Below are 22,807 nucleotides of genomic sequence, written 5' to 3' on the forward strand. Positions count from 1 at the left end.
TAATCAAAAAGTGGAAACAGTCCAAATGTCCATCAGTTGGTGAATCAGTAATAAATGTGGTTATACATACAGTGAAATATTACTTGGCCATAAGAAAAAATAAATTGATGGTACATGCTACTACATGGATGAACCTCAAAAACATGTTAAATAAAAGAAGCCAGACACAAAAGAATTCATTTTATGATCCCATTTATATAAAATATCCAGAAAAGGCAAATATCTGGAGGCAAATGTAGGTTTGTGGTTGCATAGTACTGGGAGTGGGGATAGTGAATGATTGTAAATAGGCATAAGGTTTCTCTTTGAGGTGATAGAGATGTTCTAAGTTTATATTGTGATAGTTGAACATTTTTATTAATATGCTAAAAATTATTGATAAGCTTAACACCAGTGTTTATTGAGATACATACATATTAATTTAATGAAACAAAGTATACTGATAGTAACTCTGGGTGCAGCTATGAGTATATGTACCTAGATCAAACAGACACAAAACTAGGTATTTTAGATTTATACTGACAAAATAATAATCAGCTTGGATTAAAAGATATTGTGATTGTGGCTTAAAACTTTTGAGAGGCAATTTTCCATAGGTTTGTCATGTTTCTTCATGTTTTGTGAAGTGTGGTTCCGATTGCCCTTGTTTCAGAATATCTTTTCAAGGATTTCTGTATGGAAAATAGCTTTGAAAAACACAATGACTCGCTCTGTACCAAAGGGGAAGATAGTGATAGTGTCTCCTTACAGAGCAAACGGTGAGCATGCTTACTTACCTTTTAAGAGAGATGGAGTGCACTAAACTTAGGAGTCCTCATCTGAACCACAATATGATTAATATGCAATGTCACCTGGCCTTTGCCATGTCACCATGTGAGAATTGGGGCTCAGTGAACTGGAACAAAACAGGCTGAAACTCTATTGCTAATGCTATAGATAATAAACTATCCTTCATCTCTGACTCAGGCATCTCATGTCTTCTACCAGCAACCATGATGTTTCTTGCATGTAAGATAAAATCTCACTTTTCATATTTCATGACAAAAACAGCCCTTACACATGAAATAGATTGAGAAAACTCCCACCAATCAGGTACCTAGTATCATGGGGACCAAAATGTTATTAAAGAACAAACCATTATACCCACCAAATTTTGTATAAGAATATAAGAAATACCCTGGAAGATGTCTCTGTTATGGAGTAGGAACAAAATACACAAGAAAACCACCTTGAGCAATGGAGTGGAAAATGCATATTCCAGTTGTTCAGTTCTTTCACAAGAAACTTTGTTTGACTCAGAGATTACACGGCCCAGCAGAGGAGAGCATTAAATGATAAAATATCAGGAACAATGGGGAATGTATAACATTTTGATTCAAATGACAAAGTTTTCAGAAAGTAGTGTTGCAATGAATAACATTGGCTTTGAAATTCAATCATTCATTTATCTAACAAAGTCTGAGGCAGGTCCATCTATAAATGTTTTGTAATCTCCATCTGTGGATGTTTTTGTAAATAACGATTTAGAATATAACTTGTGGGAGAAAGGTTTACTATGACCAGCTACTCAGTCTTTGGGAAGAACTCACCACCTACATTCATAAATACATGTCTGTGTATATACACACAGATGCACAGATTCACAGTTGATTAAATTTATCAGATAAACAAGAATTGGACTGAAAATAAAATAATTTAATCTGGCAATTTTGTAGAATCATGGATAAAATAAATGATTGCTTTTTTAAAAACAATGTTGATATGCTACACTTTTTATTCTTTTTTATCACTTAAGTATATAATAGTGATTTTTGTCAAGTGACAAAGTATGTAATTGAAGTGAATAAGAAACCCTTTTACTTCTAGTTAAAAGGAAATATTTTATGTAACATAAACACTTATTTTTAATGACTCATTTGCATTGAATGAACAATGTTCAATCTCATATCTGAGAGTGGTATTTGGTAAAGCTTATTTGGACAAAACAGAATTATGATGCTGAGTGATATATAGTACTGGTGATTTTTCTGGCTTGTGAATCATTTTCCAGGGTTTAGAATGGCAGATTTTTTCCTAACGATGTTATGAATTCAACCCAATGCCAATTATCTACCATATTCTTCTCTATGAATTGCTTTTATGCACCCAAAGGACATTCAAAAAGGACAAACATTGTATATTAATAATTCAGATTTGTAAGTTTATTTGAGCATTTTATAGGACACAAAAGTTCTAATCTGATTTTCATATGCTTTCTTTAATCTGAAGTATTGCTTAGCTTCATTCAGCAGCTTAATATATTAAGCTGTGATATAACTCAGAGTAATAAGTTTCACAATTATGATTAATGATGAAATTTTTAAGCCCATGCACAATATAAAAAGTTCTATGTACCAGTTCTGAATTAATAAAATACAATATTACAAAATGAATCAGTGATTACTTCTTTAAAATATCTGTGGGTGTGGGAACTCAAATACATAAATTCCTTTCTGTAAGAAACAAAAGCAGAGGAATTGAGAAAAATATGGGTCGCAGTTCCACAGAATTTTTAGTTTTGCAATGTTATGCCCTTTGATATCATTTTATAATACTACAGAAAACATCTTAATATTACAATTTAGCTAAGTATGACTTCAGATCATATCAATATAGGGTCTATTCAGAGTGCTTATGTATCTATCTAGAACTTCCAGTTCTTTTGGTATTTGCTTTATGTCCATCTAGAGTATTATAATATTTATTATTTTCATGATATAGTGTATGAAATAATATTACTTATATATGCCATAAGTAGACAGTAGACAATATATATGTCATGAATATAAAGGATATCCAATATATATTGTAATTCATTTAAATAAAGACACTAAATGATGATTTCTTTTTCTAAGAATTACAAATGTCACAAAGTTATTATTGTATTAGAAACACATTTTTTTAAAATTTAGAAGGAAAAGCTTATTTGAGTTAATATATAAAAATATCTAGGCTAGAACTAGGCTAGCCTAGTCTAGGCTACTCATTCTGCAGGAAGAAATGTTGTATATAATACAAATATTCATATAATTTTAATATTTACTACAAGAGAGTCAGCATTCTAAATATAACTAATTTTTGGATTTTGCTTTATTTTCATAGCTATAATTAAAAATGGAAATACTATATAAATTATATTTTAAATATATATTTCATATTCTATTATATCCTATAATAGACACATCAACTTATTCTAATTAAAACCTTTTGGAGAAAATACATCCTAGCCTTAGAGCAATTTGTGATACCTGATTCTCTATAGTATTTTTTAAATTGTTGAATTTTCAAAACACTGTTCATGTATTCCATTATTTAAAATAAGTGTGTAGTTTCCAATTATTTCTATTTTTTTACAATGAGAATGCATATAATTGCTTTACTAAATTCCAAAAGCTTGAAATTTGTGAAATGTACGTTTACTTATTATCTTTTACAAACACTGCAGAAATGACAAAAAGTAATTTTTAAAAAAATTATAAGTGCTAAAATAGAAAAGTAAAGAAAAAGGAAGCGTGTCTTTAATGGACATAATTTGGCTGAATTTCTCAAGGAGAGAAAACAAAATGAATACAATGATTAGAAGGGAATGCTTTAGAGATTGAGGTCTTTATAGGGCTGCCCCAACCTCAGAGGTCCAAGAAACAATAAGTAGGAAAGCATGTTAGGGTATTATGTAAGTGATTAATTCATGTACCAGATTTGAAGAAATGGGGATATGTAATGGACACAGGAAACATATATACCATAGGCACAAAGAAATTCAGTGCCTCCAGGTAGACATGGAGCCCAAAAGTAGTGTTTACCTACCAGGAAAACAAGTTATTGGAATAACATATTGGTATTATGAATTGTTCCTCCCAACCAAAGCTTCTGAGGTAGACCATAGTACACAAAAGTAGCTTCCATAGTCTAGGGCTTGTCTTTCAACTTTTTTAATCTGGTGAATTTTCTAAACAAATATTTTCATCTTGTGTTTTAAAATATATTACTCCTTTCCTTAAGAGTTTCTGGGTGCTGAGTCATAATTAAGAAAATCTTTATCTCCCCTTGAACTACTGAAACAAATATAGTACTTGTGCTACTAAATAACCAAGAGATTACTGAAGAAATCAAAGAAAAAATTTTAAAACTACATAGAAACAAATGACAATGAAAACACGATGATCCAAAACCTATTGGTTGCAGCAAAAGCAGTTCTAAGAGGGAAGTTAATAGCAATTCAATGCCACCTCAAGAAACAAGAAAAATCTCAAATAAACAATTTAACCCTACATTTAAAACAACTAGAGAAAGAAGAACAGAGACAACGCAAAGTCAGTAGAAAAAAGAACTTATAAAGATCAGCGCAAATGAAATAGAAACGAAGAAAACAATAGCAAAGATCAATAAAACTAAAAGCTGGTTCTTTGAGAAGATAAACAAAATTGATAAACCCTTAGGCAGATTCACCAAGAAAAAAAGGGAGAGGATGCAAATCAATAAAATTAGAAATGAAAAAGGAGAAATCACAACTCACACTGCAGAAATACAAAGGATTATAAGAGGCTACTACAAAAAAACTATATGCCAATAAAATGGACAACCACGAAGAAATGGACACATTCTTGGAAAGGTACAATTTTCCAAGCCTGAACCAGGAAGAATTAGAAAATATAAACAGACCTATCACAAGTAATGAAATTGAAACTGTAATTAAAAACCTTCCAACAAACAAAAGTCCAGGATCAGATGGCTTCACAGGTGAATTCTATTAAACATTTAGAGAAGAGCTAACACCAATCCTTCTCAAACTCTTCCAAAAATGGGCAGAGGGAGAAACACTCCCAAATTCATTCTACAAAGCCACCATCACCCTGATACCAAAACCAGACAAAGATGTCACAATAAAAGAAAATTATAGACAGTATCACAGATGAACATTGATGCAAAAATCCTGAACAAAATACTAGCAAACAGATTCCAACAACACATTAAAAGGATCATACACCATGATCAAGTGGGATTTATCCCAGGAATGCAAAGATTCTTCAATATACACAAATCAATCAATGTGATACACCACATTATCAAATTAAGGAATAAAAATAAAAATAAAAAAAAATTAAAAAAAATTAAGGAATAAAAACTATATGAACATCTCAATAGATGCAGAAAAAGCTTTTGATAAAATTCAACACCGATTTATGATAAAAACTCTCCAGAAAATGGGCATAGAGGGAACCTACCTCAACATAATAAAGGCCTTATATGACAAACCCACAGCAAGCATCATACTCAATGGTGAAAAACTGCAAACATTTCCTCTAAGATCAGGAACAAAACAAGGATATCCACTCTCACCACTATTATTCAACATACTTTTGGAAGTCCTAGTCACAGCAATCAGGGTAGAAAAAGAAATAAAAGGAATACAAATTGGAAAAGAAGAAGTAAAACTGTCACTGTTTGCAAATGACATGATACTATACATAGAGAATCCTAAAGATGCCACCAGAAAACTACTAGAGCTAATCATTGTATTTGGTAAAGTAGCAGGATACAAAATTAATGCACAGAAATCTCTTGCATTCCTGTACACTAATGATGAAAAATCTGAAAGAGAAGTTAAGGAAACACTCCCATTTACCATTGCAACAGAAAGAATAAAATACCTAGGAATAAATCTGCCTAAGGATGTGAAAGACTTGTACTCAGAAAAGTATAAAACACTGATGAAAGAAATCAAAGATGACATAAACAGATGGAGAGATATACCATGTTCTTGGAGTGGAAGAATCAACATTGTGAAAATGACTATAATACCCAAAGCAATCTACAGATTCAATGCAATCCCTATCAAACTACCAATGGCATTCTTCACAGAATTAGAATAAAAAACCTTACAGCTCCTATGGAAACATAAAAGACCCTGAGTAGCCAAAGCAATCTTGAGAAAGAAAAATAGAGTTGGATGAATCAGGCTCTCTGACTTCAAACTATACCACAAATCTACAGAAATCAAGACAGTATGGTACTGGCACAAAAACAGAAACATAGATCAATGATACAGGATAGAATGCCCAGAGATAAACCCATGCACATATGGTCACCTAACTTATGACAAAGGAGGCGAGAACATACAATGAAGAAAAGACAGCCTTTTCAATAAGTGGTACTGGGAACACTGGACAGCTACATGTAAAAGAATGAAATTAGAACACTCCCTAACACCATACACAAAAATAAACTCCAAATGGATTACAGACCTAAATGTAAAACCAGACACTATAAACTCTTAGAGGAAAACATAGGAAAAACAATCTTTGACATAAACCACAGCAATATCTTTTTTAACCCATCTCCTAGAGTAACGTAAATAAAAACAAAAATAAACAAATGAGACTTAATGAAACTTAAAAGCTTTTGCACAGCAAAGGAAACCATAAACAAGACAAAACGACAACCCTCAGAATGGGAAGTAAATAATTGCAAATAAAACAACAGAGAAAGGATTAATCTCCAAAATATACAAACAGCTCATGGAGCTCAATATCAGAAAAACAAACAATCCAAATAAAAAATGGGCAGAAGACCTAAATAGACATTTCACCAAGGAAGACATACAGATTGCCTAGAGGCACATGAAAAGATGCTCAACATCACTAATTATTAGAAAAATGCAAATCAAAACTACAATGAGGTGTTACCTCATGCCAGTCAGAATGGCCATTATCATAAAATATAGAAACAGTAAATGCTAGAAAGGGTGTGGTGAAAAGGGAACCCTTTTGCACTGTTGGTGGGAATGTAAACTGATACAGCCACTATGGAAACAGTATGGGGGTTCCTTAAAAAACTAAAAATAGAACTACCATACAACCCAGCAATCCCACTACTGGGCATATAACCTGAGAAAACCATAATTCAAAAAGAGACATGTACCACAATGTTCACTACAGCACTATTTACAATAGCCAGGACATGGAACCAACCTATTGACTTTTTAAACATTTTGTTTTCAGCAGTTACAGTGTGAACTTTTCAAGGACATGATTACAGCTTAATCTTCTGCATATTCTCGAGGTTTATAATAGGGACAGCCACACAGTAGATGTTAGACTAAAATGTGTTGATTTTCCTATTGCAATAATTTAAATAACAAGTTTTACTGCTTCAATTAGAGTACTTTGTAATAAACTTTAGAAGAATTATCTACATATTTGTATTAGTCTCATTTATCCAGTAATTACTTCTTATAATATTTTTATTTTATTTGTAAATCTCTATATTAATATACCCCAAAATTAATTTTTGTAAAGTTGTACCATTGTGAAACCATAAGACAGACTCAAGCTTCACAAACTTCAAAATATATAATTAGTGTAATTGTATTGTTTTCTTTCATACGTTTCATCATTTCTTTAGTATTTGCTTTTCTGTCACTAGAAAAAAATCAAATTGATCTTTGAAATGGGTGCATCCCTGAAATATGTTTAATTATCACTGCCATAGGTAACTGTGCCTACAATGTAGTTTATTGCTACTAAATGCATATTATACTCAGATAAGTATACTAAAGTGATAAAATCTATAGTGATAAATAATAGAGTGAAAGCAGAGGTGTTAATTTGTATAGAAAAGATGTCTCCTGATAAATATGTAACAATTTTTATGGAGTGGCTAGTATGTGTCAATCACTATCTTATAACAGTAAAGAAAATAGCTTATGTGATTTTAGCTTCATAAAATGAATATGGAATAATGAAAAAATGACAAAATTGAGAACTTAAATTCAACTTAATGAAAAATTTAACTAAATGTTTAAGCTTAAATGTAACTTAATGTTAAAAAAAATAGATATTACTTAAAAGAATTATAATCTCTCAGTGATAGAGATGTTCAAACTTTAGATACTAGCATTCCAAGGCTTTGATTCATGAAAGAGGCCATCTAAGAAAAGGTAGCATGATGACCCTAATTTTTTTTTACTGCTATTTTGGGAATGTAAGAGCTGTACTTAAAGATTATGTTAATTATATTAAATGCCAGAAAATGCTCTGTTAAAAAAAAAGAGAAAAATACAAATAGGGGTCTGTACATCTTAAGAGATACAGACTTTTTAGTTAAGTGATGTGGGTGATGAAAAAAGAATGTGGATAAACTGTAATGCCCCATCAACTACATTCATACATAGATAGTTAGGCAAAGGTAGTGGGGAAAAGTTGCAATGCCATATATGTTGAGGCATACAATTTTCTGACAGAAACCACAAACTGGAAATGACATGGTAGAACTTTAGATGTAGAATTGAGACAGAACTGAACCAAAGAAATTTAACTAACTTGTCTATTAACAAAATAAGTCTAGAAATGATGTAGTTTGTTTCAGATTGAAGAATGGGGGAAAATAACTTAGGTAAAATATTTTGTAGTAAAAAGGAAAATTAAGAACATCCTGGAGATTTAAGAGATAATATTTCTTAAAATTAGGTACTATGGGATTCTAGTGTCATAAAACTGGAATATTTAGCATATATTCTTTAAAAAAAGCAATTACACAAAGCCAAAAATATTATAAAGAGAGGAAACACATACAAAGTGAAAGCTAGACATATGAGCTATAGAAAGGAATGCAAGAAAATTATCATAATAAAAATTTTCATCAGAATTATTAAAATATTAAAATGATGGCACAGAAAATGGGTTCAATGAAATAAAGAATGTCAAGACAGAAGAAGACAAAAATGTAAATAAGGTAAGAAATTAGAAAGCATTCTGCTAAATGTTGTTTTCCAAGGAATAGAATTTTTAAAATGTGAAAATCAATAATCTATAACACAGTAGGAGAAAATATTTATGTGTCAAGTAGAGAATTTTGTGTGTGAATTCTATAGAATTCAGGTTTCTATAGAAAGTGAATGAAAATATAACCACAACAACCTAAATATAGTGTGGGGTTTAAATATAAATAAAAATATTTATGGTAGATTTACTTTTAGTTTTTTAAGGAACCTCCATACTGTTCTCCATAGTGGCTGCACCAATTTACATTCCCATGCCTCCCTTTTCTCCACACCCTCTCCATCATTTATTGTTTGTGGATTTTTTGATGATGGCCATTCTGACAGGTTTGAGGTGATATCTCATTGTAGTTTTGCTTTGCGTTTCTCTAATATTTAGTGATGTTGAACATCTTTTCATATGCCTCTTGGCCATCTGTATGATGTCTTCTTTGGAGAAATGTCTATTTAGGTCTTCTGCCCATTTTTTGATTGCATTGTTTGTTTTGATGATATTAAGCTGCATGAGCTGTTTGTAAATTTTGGAGACTAATCTCTTGTTGGTCACATCATTTGCAAATATTTTCTCCCATTTTGTGGGTTGTTGTTTTGTTTTGTTTACGGTTTCCTTTGTTGTGCAAAAGCTTTTGAGTTTTATTAGGTCCCATTTGTTTATTTTTGTTTTTATTTCCGTTATTCTGGGAGATGAATCAAAAAAGATATTGCTGCAATTTATGTCAGAGTGTGTTCTGCCTATGTTTTCCTCTAAGAGTTTTATAGTGTCTGGCCTTACATTTAAGTCTTTAATCCATTTTGCATTTATTTTTTGTAGGGGTTAAAAAATGTTCTAATTTCATTTTTTTACATTTAGCTCTCTGGTGTTCCCAGCATCATTTGTTGAAAAGACTCTTTTTTCTCCATTGCATAATCTTGCCTCCTTTGTCATAGATTAATTGACCATAGGTGCCTAGGTTTATTTCTGGGCTTTCTATTCTGTTCCAGTGATCTATATTTCTATTTTTGTGCCAGTACCATACTGTTTTGATGACTGTAGCTTTGTAGTCAGGGAAGTCAGGTCTGAAGTCAGGGAGCCTGATTCCTCCAGCTCCGTTTTTCTTTCTCAAGTTTGCTTTGGCTATTTGGGGTCTTTTGTATCTGCATACAAATTTTAAGATTTTTTTTGTTCTAGTTCTGTGAAAAATGCCATTGATAATTTGATAGGGATTACATTGAATCTGTAGAGTGCCTTGGGTATAGTCATTTTGACAATAGTGCTTCTTCCAATCCAAGAACATGGTATATCTCTCCATCTGTTTGTGTCGTCTTTGATTTCTTTCATCAGCATCTTATAGTTCCCGGAGTACAGGTCTTTTGTCTCCTTATGTAGGTTTATTCCTATATATTTTATTCTTTTTGATGAAACGGTAAATGGGATCAGTTCTTCAATTTCTATTTCTGATCTTTTGTTGTTAGTGTATAGAAATGCAATAGATTTCTGTGTATTAAGTTTTTATCCTGTAACTCTAACGAATTCATTGATGAGCTCTAGCAGTTTTCAGGTAGCATCTTTAGGATTTTCTATGTATAATATCATGCCATCTGCAAACAGTGATAGTTTAACTTCTTTTCCAATTTGGATTCCTTTTATTTCTTTTTATTTCACCTTCTTATTAAATTTATTTTTGAGTAGTTTTGTTGTCCATGTACCATAATGTGCAATATTTATCTGAGAGTCAGAAAAATTATGTTGTCAGAGAAGTGCACCTCAGATAGCTTAAGCCCAGGTAAATCTTAGCCTGGATTCTGGAAGTGAAACCCAAGTGTCAATAGAATGTAATGTTTCTGACTTTTTTCACTAGCTTTTCTATTTTATCTTTCTTCCAATTGTGTGTTTTCATTTTGTTCCTCCTTTGTTTACAATCAATAAGTTTTTCCCCACTAGTGGCAAAGATGACTGGGTATTTAGTTTTGTGGTCTGACCTTTTGATGATCTCTGTAGATTAATAGTAAATGTCTCTTCTCTTTTTGTAGAAAATCTGGTTTGTTAGTCTTTTTCTGTTGATTTATTTGTCTATATTTTTAGCTTATATCAATTAAGAATGTATGCTCCCAGTGAAGGAGAATCACTTTCTGATATATAAAAATGTGAATTTTTGTTTTTTTCTTTACTCTTTACCTGTGTCTGAAGTTACAGATATGAAATCATAAGTACTCTGTGTCTATAATTCAGAAAGCCTTTACCTCTCATTTGGTAAATCTGTAATGTTTTTCTATCTTTAGAGAGTATCAGTATATTATAAACTTTCCAAAATAGATGTTGTCTGATGGCTTGGAGATATGAATAAGCACACATATGTTTATCAGTATTAAGTATTATACAAGCATACATTTATTCTACTTTTGTTTTTCCTTTCTTGAGCTTATACAGGATGACTAGTCAAATAAGTTAACATTATTTCTGAGTAATTTTAAAGATTATTTTAGCAGTACACATATTTTGTAGTATGCCTGCTTGATGTTAATTTCCAGGATATTCAGGTAACTTAAAATCTTGGATTGATATAAAAAATTGATTTTAGGGGCTTCCCTGGTGGTGCAGTGGTTGAGAGTCCGCCTGCTGATGCAGGGGACACGGGTTTGTGCCCTGGTCCGGGAAGATCCTACATGCTGCAGAGCGGCTGGGCCCATGGGCCATGGCTGCTGAGCCTGCTCGTCCGGAGCCTGTGCTCCACAGCAGGAGAGGCCACAACAGTGAGAGGCCCACGTACCACCAAAAAAAAAAAAAAATTGATTTAAATTAATGTATAATCACTAGATTTCTAAATAATTTCTAATGGGGAAAGAATTCTGAAACATTCATTATAAAGCATAAATTTAAGCTTATATACTTTTACTTCTTGTTTTTATGTTTTATATATATATATAGATTATGTCTTTTGGTAATATTACTGATTTTGTTTGTTCCTGCTACTTTAAGAAGATGAATAAGGGATGTGTGACTCTAGAGTTTTTTACCTTTGCTTATAGTTTTGATAGTCTGCCAAATGCATGAGTATACCAGACAGTTCTCAATTGTTCATTCCTAGTCCCCAGTTGTCTCTGTGAAATAGAAGTTAGTTAACTGGCTAAAGTTAATTAATATGAGTAGTTGAATCTATACTCGGAGCAGTAGTGACAGGAATACAGTTATGCAGATGCTTTTGTTTTACAGGGGAATAAGCAGCTTGATCTACAGCACTGAATCTCAGACTGTTTTGGTTTCCAGCCCTCTTTATACTCTTGGGCTTACTGAAGTCTCTGAGGAGCTTTTGTTTATGTGGGTTATAACATCAATGTTTACCATGTTGAAAATGTGAAGCTTAAAAGTCATTAAGTACATATTTTCAATTCATCTGAAGATAGCAATGATGAACATAGTGCATTTTAACAAAAATAAGGTCTTGGTATATTGTGAAAATAGCTTTGACTTCATAAATCCCCTGAGGGAGAACTGCTGACGTAAAGTATTAGTTTTTCTCAGAACATGAAATAATAATGGATAAAACTTGGAAAGTGAATTTAATTTGCTTTGTTTAGAAAAACTGAGTTTGTAAAAAAGATACAATAAAATGTGTTAAAGTCAAGAAAATTTCACTCATACTTGATGGGTTTGCGTCCTTGGTTTATTGATGAATAATTTGGCTGCAATATGATAGATTTTTTTATCTTACATATAATCTGTCTTGTTAGAGATGATTTTATTTCTTAGAGTAATTTTTTGTGCTTTTTGTTGAATCTATTTCTCTTTCATATTAAAATCTTGGTACCCCACAACAAACTAGTAAACTCCAGTTGTGTAAACTAAAAGTGTTTTAAGTCATATTTTATTCTTACTGACTTCCAAATATTAAGAAATTTACTAGATTTCTTCCTTTTCATGGAAATGCACTGATTTGCAGATGTTCAGTAAGCATTCATCCACATATTGCTAGGATATATTTAGGGTTTATTTAGTCAAATCAATTGTGTAACTGAGATCTTACCTTGAGAATGTTGTTTATTTAATCAGATAGAAGAGACCACATTTAAGAAATAAATGTTGGCTATATTTGTAGAGCTAGTACATACAGAACCTCCTCAGAGATGGTGATATTCCCAGTTTTATAATGAGGGCTATTGTTATGATGGTGGATACTGTTGGATTAAAATTTTTTGTGATTGTCATTGACTGGAATATATTACACTAATAATAACACTATTATAAGAAATATTGATATAATGTTTTGTGTTAAAAATGTTTAGTGGATGCTTCTATGGCTCCTGGGTTAAATATGTTAAGACAGGCATAATAGCTAGTCTATTTATTTTGAAGCTGATTTTAATTATTAATCAGTGTGCGCTTATTACTATAATTGTTGTTCCTGAGATGATGGTTACTAGGATGGTAGTAAAAATAAGGGGAATTATTAGTATGGAAAGGATATAAATCAACATTTTCAGGATATAGCCTGGCTGGTGTATGGGTTACAGGGTTCTATCTTGACAGGTAGTAAGGGAGAACATGTCTTCGTAGGCCAGGAACCTTAATAAACTTTAGGCATATTGAAAATAGAAGAAGTCACCTAATTTTATAGATATTGAAGGAGAAACTTGGTAGAGTGTCTTAAGATTAGTTTCCTAGCAAATTCTAAAGGCTTTTAAAAGTTCAATCCAACTTTCCTTATGAAATCTTTTAGTTAATAGTTTAATAGTGACATTTACGGCGTTAGGGGTTGGTTATTCAATAGTACGTGGCTCTAGTTTTGCAAAGCAAATTAGAAAAACAAATGTATGCTTAATTGACATTCTCCTTGCACTTATATAAATAATCAGAACGACATAATGGTGGCAGGTTTTTGTGATTTGTTTTTGCATCAAGAATAATCTTTGTGATCATTATGATCACAGGTGAGGAGTACTAGGAAAAATGGTACAATATTGAAATGGGCAAAAACAATTACTGGATGTCCTCTAGAGCACACTTTGGGGTTATCTCCTGAGCTATTTAAAACTAGGTACATTGTTAAAAAATTGAATCATGTGGATGATAATACACATGATTTTTGTCCATAGGAATCCAAATGAACTTTATGAGATACTTCTGATTATTGTACTGTGAATATTGACAAGTTTTACTTCTATTTGGAAATTTATTTCAGTATTCCTTTTTGCCTAATTGTAATATCTTAATGGTACCATCATTGACTAATTACATACATTTTTGACGTGTATTTTTTTTTACCAAAAATAGTTGGCATTAGATTTTTCCTCTGATACATTAAATATCAAAATATACTAATCATATCATCATTGTTTTAAGATAATAAGAGAGTGACCTATCAAAGAAACTTATTCATCTGTATAAGGAGCAAAAACACATGCTCAGATTTTCAAGAAATGAGAAAATGTATTCCCAGTGAACACTTCAAAAATTAGTTTTGTTTGGTACAATATTACTCTCAGGGAACAAGAAATTACATAAAATACTGGAAAATCTAAATAATACTTCTAAATCCAAAAAGTGATAATAATTTCCAAAATCTAAGATGTTATATATAATAATGAGAATTTAATAATATTAATATATCCTAAGATTATAGCCATAGTTAACAAATATTAGAAGAGGGATAATAAAAATATATTGTGATTTATAGAGGATCAAATGACATTATGGGTTTTGACAATAAAAGTGAACTAATATATTAATAATCTTAATGGGAATATTAAGTTGATCAGAAATTTGTATGTATACATTACTATTAATACTGTATAATACAAGAAAATAAAACATCCACATAACTAAAAACAGAAAGTGAGTTTTACACAAAGTCTAAAAACCAAAAGGGTAGAATAAAATTGTTGCATAAGGTAAGGGTCTTTATAATTAGTGAGTAAAGTCTTCATTTTGCAATAAATATTATTTAGAGCACTAGCTAAAGATTTTGGGAACAATAAATATGGTCTCCACTTTGAATTTCCTTGGAGAACACTCTTAAAATTGTTTTTTTGGCATCTCCTTGGAAGTTGAAACCTGTGCAGTCTGTACAACTGTAGGAGGCAATCCTGAGTACCTACCATAACCTTATTCCAAAAGGATAGGTTAAGCATTGAAAATTAAAGCTCCAAACCACAGAAGAATTGGAAAATGTGAAAGAATATAGACTTTCACAAGTTTGAAGGCAAATGAATGAATGGAGAATTTTCAATTATATGATAAAAGTTGTAATCCTTAATATACAAGTGTACCTCTAAATAGTGTCAATATACAATTAAAACTTATTTGTGTATATTTTTTAATTGCTCTCCCAATACTATAAATTTTATATAGGAAATCTCAGTAAGTTTGTTTAATTTTACAGTACACAAATAGAAAAATACATACCTCAGTAGAAAAACAGGTGAAGTATATTAACATCTATTTTACAAAGAATAATTTCAAAATGCCAATAAACAAGTATTACTAGTGATCTAGGAAATGCAGAGTAATAGAGTTTTTTTCCTTTACCCAGCTTGCAATGATTACAGATTAAAATTCACATGCTACTTAGATTTTATGTTAATAGTTATAGTGTACAGATGTTAAAAGAGAATAAATTAACATGAAGTTTCTGAAATACAAAGTTGTAATAGGCACCAGATTAAACAAAACATGGTATCAATGACCCAGGAATTACATCACCAATAAATTATGTTAAAATGCAATAAGTTGGGCTTCCCTGGTGGCGCAGTGGTTGAGAGTCCGCCTGCTGATGCAGGGGACACGGGTTCGTGTCCCAGTCCGGGAAGATGCCACATGCCGCGGAGCGGCTGGGCCCGTGAGCCATGGCTGCTGAGCCTGCACGTCCGGAGCCTGTGCTCCACAACAGGAGAGGCCACGACAGTGAGAGGCCCGCGTACCGCAAAAAAAAAAAAAAAGTGCAATAAGTTTGCAAATTTATATATGTAAGTATATTCTAGACAGTAACACAATATTGTAAACCACAGAAGTGACTGTAAATATAGGTATATTTAAATCTATTATAACATATCTGCACAATGGAATTGTATTTAGTTTTAAAAGAAAAATATAAACGTGTATATAAAAATAAAAATATTATGATGTAGTAATAAATGAAAATACTAAGATTAGTAAGAGTGTATGTACATAGATAATTATAAAATAAACAAGAGTGTGTTATTAAAATTTTTCTAAACACACCCATACGATTAAGAATAGTAAACAATATTTTCAACAAGAATGTGAAAAAGGGGAAATAAACCTATTGATTGGATATTCTTTTTAGAGAAGTATATGACATCTGTCTTTCCACTGACTCCCTTTGTTCCATACGAGATACTTTCATGGCCTAGGCATTTGTCTTTTTGGAATAGATGTAGGTGATGGCAACCAAATTGTCATTAGCTCCTTCTGAGTCCTAAGTCTATTCTCTTATCTTTCCCTCAAGTGCCTGTTTGGAGTGGGAAAAGGTTTCACTGAGCATTCTTAAAACACATTAACTGCAATAATTTACAGTGTTCCTAGAGCCTACTCCCTATTTTCAAGCAGGGCTGACCTGTTCAGCTATTTCCCTAAAGGAAAATTTTCTACTCTTCAAGTAGAACCATATCTTTCAGTAATGTGTATTGAATCTCATCAGGTGCTTTTATCTGAATGTATTGAGTTCCTCACAAGGTTTTCTTCCTCTCATCTTTTAGAATTGTGAATTATTTAAATAGATATTTCTAATATTAACCAACTTTAAATCCCAAATAAATCTTTCTATGTCATTATGATCTATTTTTACTTTTTTTTTTTTTTTGCGGTACGCGGGTCTCTCACTGTTGTGGCCTCTCCCGTTGCGGAGCACAGGCTCCGGACGCACAGGCTCAGCGGCCATGGCTCACGGGCCTAGCCGCTCCGCGGCATGTGGGATCCTCCCAGACCGGGGCATGAACCCGCGTCCCCTGCATTGGCAGGCGGACTGTCAACCACTGCGCCACCAGGGAAGCCCTATTTTTACTTTTCACACACTGATGGATTCAATTTGTTAATATTAAATTAAGAATTTGCAGTATATAAAAGTGAGAATTGCCTAAATGTTTCTTCTCTTGTACTGATTTTGTGTAGTTTGGGTATTAAGTTGAAACATCCTTCATTAACTGATTGAATGGGATTTCTACATTTTCTTGTTAGATTTTTATACTCTGACCTAGTCAGGATAGGGAGGAATGAGGCTCCAACTACCTTCTTACTAAGAATGACAGTTTTCACTAATCAAGTGTTCTTCTGATCTGATCTCAAAGAGTTATATACAGTTACTTTAGATTCAGACTGCATTTTAAAACAAAATATGATCAGTGTTTGAACTATAATCTGTGTTTTTTTACCCCCCTCCTTCTCAAGGGCTGATGACATATTAACAAATCCCACTTTTCCCTATACTCTAATTGTTATAATTTTTTGAAAATACGTCTTTTTAAAATAATGTATGTTAATATTTGTCCTAATACTTTCTCCAAGTACTTTGCCTTTAAAAGGGTAGTATCATCAACAAAAATTTGAAAGGTATTTTATATTTTCATATTTAATTCTTCCATCTACTAACAGCATATGTATTTTGAAAGATATGTACTTCACATTTAATAAGAGTAAACAGAGGCAGTCACATCTTAATATTATGTATTTTTCATATCACAAAATGTAATCTGCCTATTTAAATGTGTAATATTCTAGAAATCCAAATGATATGAAAATTATCTATGAGGTGATTTTAATACCAAAAACTATAATACATTGGTATAAATATCACATGGACTGATTGTTCATTTTCTCTCTTGCCCAAAGGGATTCATGAAAATACATTGTCAAAAAGCCAAAGGATACTTAAATTTTACAATGCCTGTGTGATTTTTATATTTTTGTAGCAACATGTAGAGTTGGAAAGACAACTCAAATTATTATAGAATCAAATAAAAATTATAGCATATGAAAATATTTGTTTTGCATGCAATTCCTAACTGAACCTTATGCACAAATGCAGATGACAGTTTTTTTTTGTTTTTAAAGACTGAGGGATTTTAGTAGCAAGTATACCTTGATATTTATTTTCCCCAAAGGTGAAAAATCATGGAAAAAGTTACCTAGCATATAATTTAAGTTTAAATCTCAGTTGGTGAAATGCATTACATTGTCTCCCTCACATAAAAAGTATGTGTTTTATTTGACAAAAGCTTTCAAAAATATGCTTTTAGGTGTTTTTATTTTTTTTTAATTTGGTGTTTTTAAATAAATTTCCAAAGTAGCTAATTTTTAAATATTCATGTCTATTTTATGTTGCTTATTGTCATATACACATTAAGTATTTGATTTATAAAATCAATTTTATTATAATAAATGTGGAAATCATAAATAGAATCACTAACTTGATTCAATTATTTTCATTTGGTCTGATATTCTAATTATATTTTGATGAATAATTTTGAATTTCTGTAAATTATAATTATCTCTGGTCTTTCTAAAGCATTATTCATTTTAAAGCTCTCTGACTAATGAATTAAGTGGCTAATTAAGAAAAAAGGAAATTGAACTTAATCATACTGCTTCTGGAAAGAGTGTTTCGTTTGATAGAAATGATTTACTATAAACCTTGATTATATTAGGCCTATTATCAATGAAAGGAATGTGATAGCATTTCTTTTTTTAGTATTTTGCTTAAGGTAAATATAGAAATATTATAAATATTCAGGGGATTCATTCTTTTTTTCAAAATTATGTACTGATTACCTATACTTTGCCAGGAACTCAAAAAATATTTGAACATTTGCAAAATGGTGACACACAGGGGTCACAAAACAGACAAGAGCCCTGTCAAATAAAGGGTCAATTGGGGAAATGCTGGTGATAAGACAAATAAATAAATGATAAAATTGTGGGAAAATAAAACAAAATAGAGCATGACTTGGTGGTGGGGAGAGGATAGTATTTAGATAGTATCATCTGGGAAGCTCTCTGAGGAAGTGACACGTGACCAGCAGTCCTAATTACAAAGACAAGCCAGCCATGTGACAGTCTGGAGGAAGAGTGTTACTGGCTATAAGAAGAGGAGGTATAACAGTCTTGAGTTTGAATGATCCTGTTATTTTCTAGGGACAGTCAGATTCTTTATCTGAAGTGAAGGAAGATTTGTAGAGGAAGTCCACAAGACAGGGAGGAGCCAGATGATGTGTGACCAAATGAGCCATATTAAGTGTTTGGATATTATTATATATACAATGGAAAACCATTGGAATGATTTAAAGCAATAGAATAATATAACCAGCCTTTTTTTTTTTTTTAAATACAAGCAACCTGATTAGTATAGGAGGTATAATCCTCTTTGTCAGAGACAAAAATCAAAACAGTAAGATTCTTATGTAAACCAGAGAGTTTGATTAGTAGATGGTGTTGGAGAAAGTGAAAAATGGATAGATTTGGTATATACTTTGGAGTCAGAACTTGCTGATGGATTGGCTGATGGAGGAAGGAAAATATTACAAAATGAGATCAAAGTTAATTTTATTTGAGCTGTTATAAAGACTGTCATCAGTCTTATCAGAGTAAAATATTCTACTCAGAGCAAATAGCCTTACAGTGAAAACATTTCCACAAAAAGGAGCCCTGACCATTTAAGAAACTGTAAAGTGCCCAAGTATGTCTGTAGTGCTGGTGGAGAAACAAAAGAGGAGAAAAATTCAGAGACAGATAAAGGCTAAATTTACAGAGTTGTAATTCACGTTTATAGTGTAGACATAGCAAAAACAACAGAAAGGTCTTGGCTTAAGACTTTATTAAAATGTCCTAAGGTCAGAAGAGCTCAAGATCACTTGTTGGGGTGAGAGGGCAAGAAAAAAGATTTAATAGGTGTATTGCAGGAGGCAAGTCAAAGTTCAGCTCTGTTCCAAGAATTATCTGTTCAAATTCTCAGAAAGATTGAGAAAACTGAGGTTTTGTTAATCATGAGACAACCCTTTGTTTACTCTTTATATAGTCAAAATTGCTAGAAATTTTTTTTTCCAGTACTTAAACATGCCAGCATGTTCCTCTTTCTTGTAAATCTTAAGACAATGCAGAAGGAAAGTGAAAGTAATGTATGATGTTCTTGGTGAGAGGGAATAAGTAGCTTCCTTTTTATTTTTTAATTTATATAATTATAGATTATTAGAACAGAAAGAATTTTTTGATAATGTCTAATAAATAGCACTAATTTACAGATGAAAAATAAGGTTTGGAGAATATATTATATGTGAACTTAGTGACAAGCCAGATGTAGAATTTAGAATTAAACATCTGAATTCTAGGTGGTGAGTGTTCCTGAAGGCTTGAAAATTTAGTGATATTCTCATTTCAATTTTTAAGGAATGGTAAGAGAAAATAATGTGATAGTCTGTTCTTTCCAACAATGATCTTTTATTTAATAAGTGACATACAAGTATTCCTAATTCCACTCATACTACATTAAGAATAATTATCCCTATTTCAGAGCATCTGAGTTGGAACTCGAATAACATTTTAATTTATTTTATTTATTTATTTTTTGCGGTACGCAGGCCTCTCACTGTTGTGGCCTCTCCTGTTGCAGAGCACAGGCTCAGCGGCCATGGCTCACAGGCCCAGCCGCTCCACGGCATGTGGGATCTTCCCAGACCAGGACACGATCCCGTGTCCCCGGCATCGGCAGGCGGACTCTCAACCACTGCGCGACCAGGGAAGCCCTCAAATAGCATTTTATGACTCAATCCTGTAATTAAGTCAAAACCTTTCAATATATTGTAAAATAATACACATATGCTCTGGATCAAATAAAAATCTCTCATGGAAGTTAGTGTAAATGACATATATATATTTTTATAGAGAAATGATAATGAATTTTTTCAAACATATTTTTAATGGAAGAAAATGGTAGCTTTTACATTAAATTTATCTATTTCCATGGGGAATGATGTTCTAAGATGTGCAGTGGTATAGGAACCAGTACAATAGAAGAACCTAAGGGAAAATTAATGTTTTAGCAAGATAATGGTGAAGAACATGTAAATGCACCCATTTATTTGCACATTTTTATGTTGATTCTGATGATATAAAAATACATTAAAGTAAATTTTACATTCCTGTTAGCTATGGAACTTTAGCTATATAATTGGCAAAAGTTTAAGGAATTTTATTAACAATGATTTGGCATCTGTAAAGTAAAACATAACTTATTGTATAAAAAGTTATTAATAATTATCAAAAACTGTGACACTGTTAATACATGTTGAACTAAATATGCATCTTATAACAACTGAAACAAAAAAAATAAGTGTACACAGTTAGAGGTATGAATTCATCAAAACAATAAGAAATCCCCTTTAGTCGATTAACACTATGTCACAGGCATTTTCCTAAATGCGTTAACATTTCTGATTATTATTTGACTGAATAAACAGATAGAATTGACCTGATTTTGTAATATTCTGTGCCATATTATAGTTTTCCTTCTCATACTACTTCACCTAATTAAAAACCTATGGCTAGGAATCTTTCCTGGGGATGATGGGTAAGCACCATTGAATGACTGAAATATACACAAAATCTGTGTGTACATGCAAATGGAATCTACTCACAGAGATTTGTGACTCCAAGATTTAAAATTCTTACATTATTTAAATTAGCAATACTTTGTGTTAAGAGTAATCAAAAATGTAATTATTTTGTATTCCCTCCAATAGGTAATATATCGTTAGACTAATTTTAAAAACAACTGTTATCACTGGTAAAACACCTCATGAAAAATGTCAAGAATTCTCAGTAATAAGGGGGGATTTTCTGGGCAGCATTTCAGCCTCAGAAGACAGATAATAATACATAATTTTTCCCAATAAATAAGATTTTATTAAACATCTCTGAGGACATGCCATATAGAATTCATGGAATACATTCACAGATATTTTATTAAAAAACATTTGCATGATCAGGAAAACATGGTTTCAGCATTTCACAAATATTTAAATCACAAAGAAATACAGTTGAGGGAATTTTTTATTATCATTGAATTTTGGACAATAAGGAATGAGACCCAACTACCTAGCTACAATAAAGCATGGGTCTGATAGAGGTCAGCAATGAATCAACTGATGAATATAAATCAAAATAGGATGCAGAATTGGATCAGGGTATGACACAATCCAAAGAGTAAAAAAGAAAAGAAAAACATGTCATGGAAAAGATATGTGTGTTTATATTCTATCCAAGAACATGAGATATCTTTCCATTTATTTTTGTCTCCTTCAGGTTCTTTCATCAATGTCATAGTTTTCAGTACAGGTCTTTCATCTCCTTGGTTAAATTTATTATTATTAAGTATTTTATTGTTTTGGATGTTATTGTAAATGGAATTGCTTTTTTAATTTTCCTTATAGAGAATATCTTGTTAGTGTATAGAAATACAACTGATTTTTGTGTGATTTTCTATCCTGCAATTTAATTAATTCATTTATTCTAACAATTTTTTTTGTGAAATCTTTAGGGATATGTGTGTGTGTGTATGTGTGTCTGTGTGTCTGTGTATACATATATATGTTTGTGTGTGTGTATATATATATATATATATATTCACAATATTTGCAAACAGAGACAAATTTACTTCTTCCTTTCCGATTTGGATGCCTTTTGTTTCACTTTCTTAACTAATTGCTATGACTTCCATTACTATGTTGATTAGAAATTATGACAGTGGGGCTCCTTGTCTTCTTCCTGTTCATAGGGGAAAAGCTTTCAGCTTTTCACTGTTGAGTGTGATGTTAGCTTTGGGCTTCTCATACATGGCCTTTATTATGCTGAGGTAGAATCCTATACCAAACTTGTTGAGAGTTTTTATCATGAAAGGATGTTGAAATTTTTCAAATTCTATGTCTATTGAAATGATTATGTAATTTTTATCCTTTGTTTTGTTAATATGGTGTATCACATTTATTGATTTGGGTATGTTGAATCAT

The sequence above is a fragment of the Orcinus orca genome, chromosome 2 (assembly GCF_937001465.1).
Source record: "Orcinus orca chromosome 2, mOrcOrc1.1, whole genome shotgun sequence".
Classification (NCBI taxonomy): domain Eukaryota; kingdom Metazoa; phylum Chordata; class Mammalia; order Artiodactyla; family Delphinidae; genus Orcinus; species Orcinus orca.